Source organism: Grammomys surdaster, unplaced genomic scaffold (genome assembly GCF_004785775.1).
Source record: "Grammomys surdaster isolate TR1022 unplaced genomic scaffold, NIH_TR_1.0 220, whole genome shotgun sequence".
Taxonomy (NCBI): Eukaryota; Metazoa; Chordata; class Mammalia; order Rodentia; family Muridae; genus Grammomys; species Grammomys surdaster.
The window spans coordinates 8,916,559-8,932,319 of record NW_021604665.1 but is presented as its reverse complement, the minus strand read 5'-3'; positions in this window follow the sequence as shown (position 1 = coordinate 8,932,319).

Genomic DNA, 15,761 nt, shown 5'->3' with positions numbered 1-15,761 from the left:
GAGAGAGAGAGAGAGAGAGAGAGAGAGAGAGAGAGAGAGAGAGAGAGAGAGAGAGAGAGAGAAACACAGAGGTCAGAAAGACAATGTTGAATGTCAGTCCTTACCTCACCTCTTGGTTGAGACAGTCCTTTGTTTGCTGCCTAGGCTAGGCTAGAGGCCCACAGGCTTCTTTCTGGAGCTAATCTGGCTCCTCCTACCAACTCCATTTAAGATCATCAGACTTTACCATCCGGAGACAATGTGGCTTCTAGGGATTCAAAATCAAGTCCACGCACTTTTACTCTCAGAGCCCTCTTCTCAGACCTGGGTATTTCCTTCTTGAGACAGGGTCTCACTGTTCATCTCAGGCTGACCTCCAGCTGACTCCCGGACTCCCAACCTGCTACCACAGCCTCTACAGTGCTAGGCTTACAGGCATGCATCCTGATGGCTGGCTTCCCATGGGTCATTTATTGTTGTCATTTGAAACAGGGTTTCTCCATGTAGCCCTTGGCTGTCCTGGAACTTGTTCTGTTGACAAAGCTGGCCTTAAACTTACAGATCCAGCCTGCCTTTACCTTTGACTGCTAGGACTAAAGGTGTGCACCATCTCGCCAGAGGACAGTTGTGTTTCTAATCTATAGCTGTGACTTTTAATAACAGGAAGGCTCCTGGTTCACTGAGGGCTTCTGCAGGGACCTGTGCACCCCATCCTTGGCCAGCGGCCTGAAGGGCATCCCCCGAGGTCCCGGCTCTCCAGCACTGCCCTGCCTGACTCAGTTCTGATTACATTCATCATTTACAACGTCAAGTTTTTGAAAAATTGCAGTCTCCACCCTGAGAATATACACAAATGACTCACGTGTGAGAAGGCTGCCTCTCAGTACCCGCATCACTGCAGAGATTCAGATCAAAACCACAGTGATTCATCACGTCAACCCCCCAGGAAAAACACATCAAAAACTTTTTTCTTGTTTGTTTTTTTTGGCAGCACTGGAAATTGAGTCTAAGACCTCAAGCACCTTCGGCAAGTGCTCTACTACTGAGCTACAGCCCCAGTCTTAACTTTATTATTATTATTATTATATTATTAAGAACAATGAAAACCATAAGCAAAATATAAAACAAAGGAAACACAGAGGCTTATGCGGGTAATTCCAGCACCACAGAGGCAAAGGCAGGAAAGGACATAATAAATTCCATACTAGCTGGGGTTAGAATGAGACCCTGTCTCAAAGAGAAGGATAGAAAGGAAGGGAAGGAGGAATGGAGAAGGGATGAATGGGCAAAGACATGGAGGAAACAGTACCGTTGTGCACCATTGCCGAGGCAAAAAACTGCAACCATTGTGGAGAACAGTATGGTAAAGCTGGAAAGATGAATCAGTCAATAGAAGTGCCTGTCACCAAGCAGGATCGACCTGAGTTCTCTCTCCATAGTGGAAGGCAAGAACAGACTCAAGTTGTTCTCTGATTCCCAAGTGCATGCTTTGATGCATGCAGCCCTTGTTCCCCAAATAAATAAATAAATGTAATAAAGGACAAGAAAAGATTATGGTAGTTCTGGGGAAGGAGAGATGGCTCAGTGGTTAAGAGCACTGACTGCTCTTCCAGAGGTCCTGAGTTCAATTCCCAGCAACCACATGGTGGCTCACAACCATCTGTAATGGGATCTGATGCACTCTTCTTGTGTGTGTCTGAACACAGGTACAGTGTACTGGTATAAATAATAATAATAAAAAGAATATGGTAGTTCTTCAGAAATTTAAACAGAGTATGTAGCTCAGTGGCAGGGCACTTGCCCAGCAGGCCTGAGGCCCTTCCTGTCTTCAATACTCCACAGTAAGTAAATATGCAAACAAGTACATGATCCAACTAATCACTAAATTGCCCATAATCCTTTTCCTTGGTGTATACCTCAAAGAGCTGACAGGCAACCTCATTAAGTTGACACTGCCTTTAAGCCCTGTGTGCTAATCCCCAGTACACTGACTGCTGTGATGCCCAGGGAAGACTGGGCAACCTTGAAGTCCAACTATTTCCTTAAGATCATCTAACTTGCTGGGCAGTGGTGGTGCATGCCTTTAATCCCAGCACTTGGGAGGCAGAGGCAGGCGGATTTCTGAGTTTGAGGCCAGCCTGGTCTACAGAGTGAGTTCCAGGACAGCCAGGGCTGCACAGAGAAACCCTGTCTCAGAAAACCAAAAAAAAAAAAAATCATTCAACTTCTGGATGGTTACCCAAAATGCCTCAAGCAGACAGTGTGGGCTCCAAGCCCATCAGCAGATTCACACATCCCTTTGAGGTAAGACCATGGTGCTGATGGACAAGAACACCAAAATAGCTAACAGGAGCTATTTAAGGTGAGAAGGGTCCTTTTTGATTGGCAGTTCCATCGTGGTGGGGAAGGCAAGGCAGCATGAGCATGAAGCAGCTGGTCCTATTGTGTACACCACCCGGAAACAGAAAACAATGAATGCTCGTGCTCCGCTCACTTTCTCCTTTCCTTCTTATTCAATTTGGGACCCCAACCCATAAGATGATGCTACCCAGATGCAGGGTAGGTCTCTCTAATTTGTTCTCTAGAAATACCCTCAGAGATACACACACACACACATACACACACACACACACACACACACACACACACACACACACACACACGGAGCGGTATGCCTCTCAGGGGATTCCAAATCCAATCTAGTTGACAATGAAATTTAACCATCATAGCAGGTGAGCCTAGAGTTGCTACCTTTAAATAGATTGCTTTAGGTGGTCTGAGTATGCCCAGTCTAAATGCTTGAGTCTTTGATAAGAAGAATTCCAGCTAGCAGCTGAGAGACTGGTTGGCAGTACACGTGGCAGATTTGGATGGAAAGACTCTTCTGCCTGTGGCTAAGGGAGCAGTGAACAGAGCATGAAGATCATCATGAGAAGATCTTGGCATGAAGTCCACTGTCCATTTGTCTAGGGGCCCCTGGATGACCACCATCAAACAAATGGGGACCTGGAACTGAAAGGACTTGAGTATGGCCAACGAGCCAGAAGAACTTGAGCGTAAGTCAGCCTCAGAGGAAGATACACAGCCGCCCTGCTGACCCCTTGATGTTGACCTTATAAAGCCCAAGACAGAATAAATGGACTTCAGTTGGTAGAGGTGCAAGATGAATAATAAGCCTTTCTCATTTGTCAGTTGCTGAGTTTGGGGTGATCTGTTACAGCAGCAACAGAAAACTAATATAAAACATATATGTATGTGATATTTATTGGTTTTCCAGTACTTTCCGAGTGAGAATCATTGCTATGCAGATGTTGCATGATGCTATTTATCACTTTCCACTTACCCTGCTGAAGCAATCTGTCACCCTCTGAGAGCTCAGGCTTCAGTATCTCAGGCATTGTTTCTGAGGCTCTCTAGGAAGCACACTCCTTCTCTACAGGAGCCTGGCGTCTGGCTGGAGAAAGACTGAGTGCCTGCGGGTTGCTTCAGAGGCACCAATCAATACTCACCATTAGGACAACAACTCCGAGCATTACTGAACTTTGACCTCTATGCCCCAGAAAGGTCCCAAGATGCCAATTGGAACAGGGGCCATATGCATAAGTCCATGAATGCAATGCCTTCGTAGACTCCCATGAATTAAATCATAGAGACTTTGGCAATGGCAAAACAATGTTGTTAATGTACTAGCAAGCCTAGAACGTGCAGAGAGGATGCCTGGATTAAAGTAGTTGTGCTTGTGCCTTTAAGAAAGATCTTGAGGATGGATTCTGCCTTCAGAATGTTGATGTTACTGTCCTCTGCATGACTGGCATAAAGTGTCTTGTAACCCAGCCATGGAATAAGCATATGTGTACAATCCCACAACTCAACAAGTGTGCACATACACCCCCTTCTGAGAAATCAAAAGACAGGCTGAGAAGACCTTTAAGTGAGTTTCTCTCTGATGTGCAACTTTGGGGATTTTATTTCCCCAGAAGCATGTGTTTGGTGGAATTTCTTCATAATGGTTTATCATCACTTAAATTGTGGTATTCAGAGGAAAAAGGTGATGAAACCTTGTTCCTGGACCAGTTTGAGTGGGATCCATTGCCAAACAGCTGCCTGGGCTCAAATGGAATGGCTAATTCAATCAGGCTTTCAAGATTAGTCATTTTGATGGCGGGGATCATATCTGAATGGCCGGTTGCAGTTTCTTATATCCAGTCAGAGTGGCCTACATACCAACGGATCACCGCCACCTCCTATAAGAGGCTAGCAGGAGTGAAGATGGGAAGTCCATTGGAAAGATTACAGACTTCAGAAGCACTGAAAACCATTGAGAACCAAAGCAAAGCTCTCCTCCCCCTTTCCTCCTTCTCCTCCTTCTCCTCTCCTCACTCCTTTGCTTCTCTTGCTGCTTTCTCCTGGAATTTTTTTTTTTTTGCATCTTGATAATTGTCATGCCCAAGGTTACAAGCTCCACTTGCCTTGGGCCCATTTTACATCCAGCTTTTTAAATTTAATTTAATTAATTAATTTAATTAATTTATTTCATTAATTTTTTTTGGGGGGAGGGGGTTTGAGACAGGGTTTCTCTGTATATCCCTGGCTGTCCTGCAACTCACTCTGTAGACCAGGCTGGCCTCGAATTCAGAAATCTGCCTGCCTCTGCCTCCCAAGTGCTGGGATTAAAGGCGTGCGCCACTACCACCCGGCCTACATCCAGCTTTAAATAAAAGAAAAAAAAAAGAAAAGGAAAAAGAATAGACTCTACTGACTCATTCCATCTTGTCCTGAACCTGAATCCATTCAAGTGTGAACGTTTTCTGGCTAGATGCAGGGAATAGCTGTGTCTCAATTGGCTGACTCTTCCAACTGGTAGAGGTAGAGAATGGTAGTAGTTTCCAGAACAGGGCAGTGATATGGCTTTGTGGTAGAGCACTGGGCTGGGCCCTCAGCACTACCAAAGACCACCACCAACAGACATTTTCTAACCTTACAGTAGCAGAAGCACCTTTGCTTTGGGTTGTTTACCTATTTACTATTGTTCAGTGTTTTTGGTGTGGTTTGGTTTTAAACAAGGTCTTGCTATTCATTTCAGACTAGCCCCAAACTGACAAGACTGAGTGTTGCCTCAGGCTCCTGAGTGTTGAAATTATTGGCATGTGCCATTTTGTAGATTCTTTCCCCACCAAAGTGCAAATTTTGATAGTAGAAGACCTTTTTGGGTTTTATTTTTTTGTTTTTATATATATTTTTTTATCTTTACTGTCATACTTAACTAAACACCATATACACAGAATCTCAATGTAAAATATCTAAAAAGAAAAATGGTCACACCTACCCGATTTCAAACACATACACATTGTTTATTTGTTTACTTTGGGACAGAGTCTTAAATATCCCCAGGTCTCCAAGAGCTTACTAGTTCAGGATGACCTTCAACCTCTAATTATTTTTTCTTTTTCTCTCTTGGATTTTCAAGACAGGGTTTCTCTGTGTCTCGATGTTGCCCTGGCAGCCTTGGAATTTACACTGTAGACTAGGCTGGCCTTGAGCTCAGAGATCCACCTACCTCTGCCTCCCGGGTGCTGAGATTAAAGGTGTGAGCCGCCACCATGTAATTCTGCTACTTTCATCTCCTCTGTGTTGGGATTACGCCACCGCTGAGGATAGGATCTTCATGTATGCTAGGTGAACATTTCCCCAAGTGAGCATATGTGCAAATGATGTTCACCAGAAGTTATCAGGGAGCTAAGAACAAAAATGGGGCCAGGGGACCAGGTCTGCTCCTGGATTCTTTCTTCCTGCAGTAGATGGGTTACTGATAATGATCATTTATTGCTTATTTTTCATAGGTAGAGTTTAAAGTGCTTTATACACTATTATCTCATTTCTCCATTACAATAATCCTGTGAAGAAAGTGGCACTCAGCGAAGCAAAGCAGATTGCCTAAGGACACACAGTCCTGAGTTCTAAGCCTCAGTCACAGCTCACACATTAAAGCCCCAGCTTGTTCCTCCTCCTGGGCCACGAGGACTGTGAGACTGGCGGATGCGACTAAAAGGACAGGGTCTGCCTGGGTCAATGCCAATTTTATGGAACTAAACAAAATTGTTCCATGCTAACAGCTCTTGAGAGCTTTCTGAACGCGGCCTTGGGCCTTTCATGGTTGTGAGGTTTTCCTACAAATGCCTCTTAATTGAATCTTTCCAGCCTGAGTTGCAGGAGTTAAGCAGTTCAACAAGGAAGGAGTTCTCAGAGTCCGCCCCCCCCCCAACCCCCCAAAACCCTCCCTTTTAGCTGGGTGAGAATGTGCTCCCCAGCTCTCTACTTCTAAGCACTCAGAAACACCCTGGGGTAAAAGACCAGTGGTAGGTCACAGCTGCCGTTTCTCACTGAGCCTTCACAGTGAGGACTGAAGTGGATGGTTGGCCTTGACCCTGCCACCACAGACTGAGATAACCAGGGAAAGACGTGGGGAGTGTTTACCCTCACTTCCTGTGCCCACTGGTACTCTACGGGCCAGGGACAGCCTTTTACTCTGCTGCTCTCTGCGTTCCTATTATTTATGTCTCTCCCTCCCCCCTCTCCTTTCCCCTCTCCCTCTCTGTTCTTTTTGTTTTCTTTTTTTTTTTTTTTTTGTTGTTTGTCCCTCTCCCTCTTCCCCCCCACCTCCCCACCCCAGGGTTTCTCTGTAGCTCAGCCTGCCTCTGTTTTAGGACGGCTGGGATTAAAGGTGTGGGCTACTGCTGCCCAGCCAGGATTTACATTTTCATTTCTAGATAATGACTCCTGTCTCTGCTTAGCCATAGGAAGCCACACTCTAGAAGTCATTCTCATGGGGAGAAGAGTTCCCACCGGTTCCTAGAGCTGGGCTTCCAAGTGTTAGAATGTTCTCCTTGTCACACCTGAAACTGCCTACAAAAAAACCCAAAAACAACAACAACAACAACAACAACTCATAGCCAGGTGTGGTGGAGCACACCTTTAATCTCAGCACTCAGGAGGAACAGGCAGGCAGATCTCTGAGTTCGAAGCCAGACAGGGCTACACTGAAAAACCATTTCTTGAAAAACCAAACCAAAACAACAAAACTCAAAACAAATTCCAAAACTCATGAACACATCTAAGGATGGTCAATATTAACCCCAGAAGGATGTCATATCTTGAAACTTTCTATCCATAAAACACACACAGCCTTCTAGATATAGTTTGAAAGGATGGTGATGTAATTATGATCTTTTTATTTTTCTTTCCCTCTAATAAAATGCCCACCCAGCATCCTACAATGATTTTAACTATGTTTGGAGTATTTTCTTCAAAACATACTTGGAACAGAATTAATATTTGAATGAAGTGCGCCTGTATGACTTTGTGTGCACCATATGCATACAGGCCCCTATACAGTCCAGAAGAGAGCGTTGGATCCCGCTGCAACCGGCAGCTGTGAGCCACTGGTGTGGGCTGCCAACAACTGAACCCAGGTCCTCTTCTAAAACAACCAATCACTCTTAACCATCTAGCTGCCGATCCATAATTGGCATTTTAATGACACAGAAGGATTCTGAATTTCTAAAGCTCTTTTTCTGCTCCTATCTCCCAGTGTAGAGTGAACATGTCAAAGCTCGGGAGGGCCAGGCCTGGAGTCTTTAAGTAGCTAGAGTAGACAGTACTGTGGGCAGTTAAAGTGCGTGTAGAGAGACAAATTGGGACTGGCTCTACTTTCATCCCTGCCTATCAAGCTCATCTTAAGCAGACTGCGTAGGCACTCCAAACCTCCTTTTCCTCCTCATTCCACTTAACGTTGTCCTGAGTTTCTAGGAGCTGATGCTTGCAGAATGGTCAGCATGGAGCCAGGAGCACAGCTGGGGCTCAGGGAATGTCAGCTCCTCATTCCAATCTGAGATGTGAGCCCAGCTGCCTGCCAGGAACTTACTAAACACCCAAGGTGTTCCTTTGTCATATCTTGTTGGAGGCTTGCTCTTTCCTGAGTCCCCTGAGAGATGCTCACCGTCTACCGGATCCTGTCCACGTGGCGTGTACGTATCCGGTGAGCATGTGGGACGACTCCACTCTTGAGGTCCCAGGAGCTGTGATGTATGACCGTAGGCCTGTTAACAGGTGATACAGGGATGAGGAGCTGGGAAGGATGGGCCGTTTAGTGTATTTGATTCAGCTGAACGTTTATGTGAGAAAACAACATGGTGGAAATCCCAGCAGCTGGTTCAGGGAGCCAGTGACAGCACATTTCCCGTTCTTCCATGCGGTTCCTTCAACCTCCAGGTCAAGACCAGACACTACATGTATTTTTAATGTGCAAAAGGTAAAAGAGTATAGTCAGTGGGTGACAGACTTTGGCTTGAGATGGCCCTGAGTGGGATGCTGATAGCAGAGGAGAGATGTTAGACACACACGTCAGTTTCCTCATCTGCTAAATGCAAGCGCAGACAGCATCTACCTCCTTGGATTGTGAGGATTTACTGAGACAATGAATCTAAAGCACAGGGCGCAAAGACAGCGCATGGCAAACACAGATCGTCGCCCACACCACCGTTATGATTACTGCCCACCTCTTAATGCTCCCGAGTGTAAGGTACAGCATCTGCCACTCAAGGAGCCATTGCCAAAGGTGGGTAGACCACAGCTGGCAGATGGTGGAATGTTCCTTTTCTGAATGGCAATGAGGAAAAGCCAGTTGTTTGAATAGCTCTCCAAATCTAGAAGACCGCTGCACTGCCCTTAGGGCTGTGCTTGCCTGTGGAAGTATAGCTTCTTATGACAGTGAAACCATGTCGACCATCCGACTTCCTCCTTCTTCCCCTCCCCCCTTCTTCCTTTTTTTCCTCCTCCTTCTTTCTCTTTCCATGCTGGAGACTGACCCACAGGCTTCATGAGGTATATTGAGCTATATCTCAGCCCCTCTATCTTTTTGGAGGTGCTGCAGGACACATGTAATAGCAATTTCCAGAGGATGACTTCCAGGAGACAGTTCTGTCCTTCTACACTGTGGGTTCTGGGGATTAAACAGGTTGGCAGACTTGGCAGCAAGCATCTTTACCCTAAGCCATCTCAACAGCCCTAAATTGTGTATGTATTTATTGAAACAGGGTCTCATTTATCTCAGTATTGACCTCCAATACATCACAGAAAATGACCTTGTACCCTTGATCCTCCTGTCTCCACCTCCGAAGTTCGGAGAGTACAGGCATATGCCCAGTTTTATTCGTTCGTTTGTTTCCTTTGTCTTCTTTGTAGCCCTGCTAGTCCTGAAACTAGCTGTGAAGATCAACTGGCCTTGAACTTGGAGATCCGCCTGCCTCTGCCTGGCTGTGTTGTGCTTGAAGGCTTGTGCCACCACAACTGACTTTGTTTTAACGCCTAAAACAAATTGTGTTAAATTACCCAGGATGAATTGGAACTTGCCTTTCTCCAGTCTCAGCCACTAGAACAGCTGTAATTGCAGGTCTGAGGCACTGAGCCCTTACATCTTTCTTCCTGAGCTGGGTGGGAGTCACGTGCCTAGCCCTAGGGTAGGGATCGGCTCTGCAAGCTGCTTCTGTCCTTCCTATTTATCTTTTCCCCAAGTTGATCTAGGGGAGGACTTGGGAATAAGATCTGGCTTATGAGGAAAAGTGTCACAAAGGAAGAGGAAAGGTGAGCATGGTGGAGCCTCATCTGAACCCCTGATCTCTTTCTTCTGGCTTTAGGCACTGTTGTGAGAGCATGTGATGCTCAGAGCTGGAGCTGCTATTTTGTGACCATGAGGATGAGTACAAGGACAAAAGCCACATAGTTAGGATTGTGCAACAGAGAAAGAAAAGCCCAGGTACCTAAAGCTCTTGCTGAGCTGTCAGACTGGCTCTGAGGCCTCTGTCTTCAGGAACGGTTTAACCCGCTCTCACTGTCCCTCTGCTGGGTGCTATTGTTCATCCTGTTTTCTCTATACAGCTGTATCCCTTGTCTACTCGCCAAGCCTGGGGAAGGACTACTATTCAGATTCTGCCTGGTAATAAAGACATCCCATTCCCATTTTCTTCCTGTACATTTGAGTAATTGAGCGTTTTTAAATAAATTCTACCCTCACCATAGTGAATCTGCCCTCAGAAAGGTCAACAACGGACTCTTGATTGACATGTCCAACATCTTCATTGAATTTTGTATCCAAGCTGTTCCATTAGACAACTTGATTGTGCTCTTCCCCTCTGAACAGGGGATTGAACCCAGCCCATGGGCCTCATGCACACCAGGCAAGCACTATACTGCTGAGCTCAGCATGAAACTAAACTTTAGAGATCAAAGTCTTTAAATTCTCTAGGCTGGCCTCAAACTCAAACTCTTCTGCCTCAGCTTTCTGAGTATCCGCGTATGATGTCATGCTCAGCCTGGTTGCTTTTAGTTCTCTCTCTCTCTCTCTCTCTCTCTCTCTCTCTCTCTCTCTCTCTCTGTGTGTGTGTGTGTATGCACGTGCACATCTGTGGGGGTAAGGTGCATATGAGGAAAGTCTATGTGCTTATATGTCACGGCTGTCATTGTCTTTTGTGTTATTCTTCAGGCACTGTCCATCTTTTCTTTTATGTCTTTTTATTTTTAGACAATGTCTCTCGCTGACCTAGAAATCACCTCTGGCTAGTCAGTGAGCCCCAGGGATCATCCTGTTTCTGTCTTTCCATGCCGGGATTACAAATACAAGCCACCACATCTGTTTTTTGTTTGCTCGGTTTTGGTTAGTTGGTTTTCTCTGTGTAGCCCTGGCTGTCCTGGGACTACAGGATATAGACCAGGCTGGCCTCAAACTCAGAGATCTGCCTGCCTCTGCCTGCCAAGTGCTGGAGCTAAAGGCGTGCGCCACCACACCTGGACTGTTTTTTTTATATTCCTTTTTTCCTTTCCTCTCTCTCTCTCCTCTCTCTCTCTCTCTCTCTCTCTCTCTCTCTCTCTCTCTCTCTCTCTCTTTTGTTTTTGTTTTTTTTGTTTGTTTGTTTTTCGAGACAGGGTTTCTCTGTGCAGCCCTGGCTGTCCTGGAACTCACTCGGTAGACCAGGCTAGCCTCGAACTCAGAAATCCGCCTGCCTCTGCCACCCAAGTGCTGGGATTAAAGGTGTGTGCCACCACTGCCCGGCTCTTTCTTTCTATCTTCCCTTCCTTCACTTTTGGATTTTTCAAGACGGAGTTTTTCTGTGTAGTCCTGTTACATCCAGTAACTTACTCTGTAGAACAGGTTGGCCTTCAACTCAGAGATCCATCTTCTCCTGCCTCTGAAGTGCTGGGATTAAAGGTGTGTACCACCACACCCCAACTTTGTTTTTAACCCTGGATTCCAGGAACCAACTGAAGTCCTTGCTCTTACAAGGCTAGGGTCATGTTTTCATTTCTTTGGAACTCTGTGGCAATCCATTTGCCTCAGCTTTTCCGAGTTTGGGAATTGCAGTCCTGAGCTACCACCCCGGGCTCTCCACCATGTTCTCAGTCAGTTTTTACATTGACTTACTCAGTTTTGTATGTGTGCATATGCGTGCAAGCATGTGCACACAACTCTGCATGTGCACATGTGTGGAGGTCAGAGAGCTTCTTGTGGGAATCAGTTCTCTCCTTGCTTCATGAGGGTTCTGGCGTGGAACTCCAGTCATCAGACTTGGTAGCAAACACCTTTACCTACTGACCCACCCTCCCAGCCCCGGGGCTCTCATTCTTACTCCCCATTAAGTGAGCAGTATCCCTCTTTCTTTCCGGCCCACTGGTTCCTCTTCTGTGTCCCTTCGTTTCCTCCCTCCTAGCCACACACAGACCCTGACAATCTGCCTTTGACCTTTGCCCCTCATTCAATGCTTTCTCTGCAGTGCTGCCTTCCAGTCTCAGACTTCGGTGACAATCTGTGAATGTTCGTGCCCTCTGTGCTTATCTTTTTTTTTTTTTTTTATGCGTTTGTATGATTTACATGTTTATGTGTGCATGCTTGTTTGCATGCATCTTTACAAGTGTGTGGACATGTGTGTGTGTGTGTGTGTGTGTGTGTGTGTGTGTGTGTGTGGTGGTGTGGGTACATGTGTGAGGAGCCTCAAAGGTGATGACGGGAATCAGCCTCAATCACTCTCCCACTTTAGTCATTGAGTCAGTGGCTCTCAATGAAACCTAAAGCTCACCAGTTTGCTTGCCTCCCCCTTCTGAGGCTGGAATGGGAGGCCTACCATCATGCCCACATAGGATTTACATGCATCTGGGGATTTGAACTCTGGTCTTCAGGCTTCCTGGCCATGCCATAACCTAGCTGAGCCGTTCCCCTGCCTCTCCCACTCCAGACGTATTTTCAAGGGACGTCTTCTTTCAGCACCAGATCCACAGCCAGGCAGATGCTCACCCCCATCAACCATCAGCACCACATTTCCTAAACTGACCTCTGTCCCCTCCAGATTCCTTGTCTACCCTTCTCTTTGTTGCCCCTCACCCCAGTCAGAAGCTCGGGTGCTAAACTACCTCCCAACACAGACACATAACCCAGTTAATCACCAAAATGATAAAACTTGCTGTCTTAGGGTTTTATTGCTGTGAAGTGACACCAGGACCAAGACAACTCTTACTCGGCACAGCATTTTAACTGGGACTGGCTTACAGTTTCAGAGGTTCAGTGCATTATCGTTATGGCAGGAAACATGGCAGTGTCCAGGCAGATATGGTGCTGGAAAAGGAGCTGAGAGAGCTACGTCTTGATCCAAAGGCAGCTGGGCAGAGCTTAAGCATAGAACTTCAAAGCCCACCCCACAGTAACACATTTCCTCCAACAAGGCTATACGCTTTCTAACAAGAACATAATCTCCTTGTAGCGTCACTTCCTGTGGGCCAGGTATTCAAATACAAGTCTAAGGAGGCCAAACCTATCCAAACCACTAAACCTACTCTTTGCTTGCAAGTCTTTTACAGCTTCCCCTTGTTCACTGCCACAGCCTTGGCCGGTCAGTTCTCAACCGTGAAAGTTTTCATCTTTTTCATCCCCAACCCCAGCCACTGTGTAGCCAAGGATAACCTCACACTTCAGATTTTCCGGCCTCTATTTCCTCAGTACTGGGATTATAGGCTTGCAGTCCACACCCAGTCTATGAAGTACTAGACATCAATTCCAGGGCTCCACGCGTGTTAGGGAGGCACTCTACCACCTGAGCTGTGTCTCTGTTCTTCCTACAGAACTTTTATCACGCATCCTAGTCAAATCTTTTTTTTTTTTTTTAAGTTTTTATTTATTTATTATATGTAAGTACACAATAGCTGTCTTCAGACATCTCATTACAGATGGTTGTGAGCCACCATGTGGTTGCTGGGATTTGAACTTAGGACCTCCAGAAGAGCAGTCAGTGCTCTTAACCATTGAGCCATCTCACCAGCCCGTCAAATCTTTTTTAATCCCATAATAGTCTACACAGGACTCTGCCCACCGGAGCACAGCACATTGTGTATCAGTGCCATTCAAGACACCTGTTGGGTAAAATCATGCTCTTTCTACTGAAGCCTCTTCTGGGATCCGAAGGCTCAGGCCCAGAACTGTGCCCAGAAGTCCCTTTATAGGCCCAGCGACCCAGCTGTCTTCTCTCAACCATCCATGTCGTACCCACCCATCCAAGAAGAAGCTGTTACTCAAGAGTTAGTGACAGCTGAGGACTCCTCTTCTAATATGTCACATTGCTCTGCACTCCCAATCTTGGGCACAGAATCCCGAGATGGGTTAAGGAAATGATGTCATCTCCCCCAGCCTCTCCCAATAGGAGAAATCACCTCGGCAGCACGTCTCTCATTATAAGCTGAGATGCAAGAGGCAGCCCTGATTCTACAGGGGCAAAGATACTATTGAATCCAGAAAAAGTATGCATGCTCCAGCAAAGGGCCCAGTGTTTGAGGAGCTAGGTTTCTAGTGGTTAATATGTATCCCTTAGTCTCAACAGCCTAGGGAGGGGATGCTAAATCCATATTCATATTTGATGTCCAACTCTCTGCCTGAATCTGAGAGCAAGGACCCAGTGCTTGGCTTTAAGGTCAGCTCCATTTGAATAACTAAGCCAGGTGCAGACACATACAGGCTAGACCTTTGTACTGTGCATGTTGCAATCCTGGTGCTCTGCAAAGGTCATTGATGGTGAAAGAGAATGCGCTGCTCTCTTCTAGCATCTTCCATGGGGAGCCTTGGACAGTAGACCTGGCCCCAAGCCCACTCTTCCCACTAGAGTCAGGAAACAGTAGCAGCTGCAGTTGTTGCTAGGGATGAAGGATCAGTGGCTGGGGAGCTGGGAGAGTCTGAGGGGGTGGGGTGTCAGGAAGGAGGTCATGAAATCGACCTTGCTTAGGTCTGCCCACGTCTGCATTGCCCAGGAACATTCTGCAAAGGGTGAACTATCAGGCTTTTCATCACAGCCCTGATCAATGTGATTCGTATGACCAAAGGAGCCCCAAAAACAGCTGTTGTCATTTATTAAGGGGGGGTTGCCAGATTCTGTGATTTCCTCCAACAGTATACAAAGGGGGGGGGACTTGAACTTTTTGAGTTTAATGCCAAGCACATATGTTGTTTCGAATTTCTTTCTTTCTTTCTTTTTCTTTCTCTCTCTTTCTTTCTTTCTTTCTTTCTTTCTTTCTTTCTTTCTTTTTTCTTTTTTTCTTTTTTTTTTTTGAGACAGGGTTTCTCTGTATAGCCCTGGCTGTCCTGGAACTCACTCTGTAGACCAGGCTGGCCTCGAACTCAGAAATCCGCCTGCCTCTGCCTCCCAACCACTGCCCGGCTTCGAAGTTCTTTCTTGTTTGTTTGTTTGCTTTTAATTTTTGAGAAATTTGTCATACCAAAACAAAACAATAAAACCCTAATGCAAACGGAAACTCTCCAAAATGTTACCACACACAGCCTGGAAAGATGACTCCTCTGTTAAAGACTGAAAGACAACGGGAAGGAAACTGCTACCTTTTCTTTTTTTTTTTTTTTTTCTTTTTTTCTTTTGTTTTTTCAAGACAGGGTTTCTCTGTGTAGTTCTGGCTGTCCTGGAACTCACTTGGTAGACCAGGCTGGCCTCGAACTCAGAAATCCGCCTGCCTCTGCCTCCCAAGTGCTGGGATTAAAGGCGTGCGCCACCACCGCCCGGCGCTACCTTTTCTTTATCCACAAAAAGTTAAAGAATATGTTCAAGAGGGGCCATTTCATTCATGAACAGAAATCCTGCTGTTCGGTTTTCTGAACTCCCCTGCCCTTCCCTGCCCTCCCTTCCCCCCTCCCCCTCCACTCTGATCTCCTTTCTTCCCTTCCTTCTCCTCCTCTCCCCTCCCCTTCCCTCTTCTTCTTTTCCCTTTCCTCCCTTCTAGTCTTTTCCCCTCTCCCCTCCTCCTCTTTTCTTTCCCCTCTCCTCCCCTCCCCTCCCTTTTCTCCCTTCACCTCCTGTCTCATTTCCTTTGCACTCATGCATCCAGACTAACTCCAAACTCTCTGTGTAATAGAAAACATCCTTGAACTTTGGATCCTCTGTCTCTATGTTCCTTGTGCCAGGGTTACAAGCATTCACCATCACACACAACTGGGTCTAGTGCTCAGTATTGAGTCCAGGGCTCTATTCAACTAATTACCAACTGAGCTACATTGAGCCCCCAGTTGAGTGCTTCTGAGGCATGAATCAGAGGGGAATCTTCAGAATGGAGCTTTTGCTGCCACCCAAGCACCTTGGATTTGGGTCTTGCTGGATGATCTTTCTTCTAAGTCCCACAGTTCAGACTCCTGTCCAAAGTCAAGGGAAGCAGTGGCCTCCCAGTTGTCCATCCCAGAAAACATTTTTTTT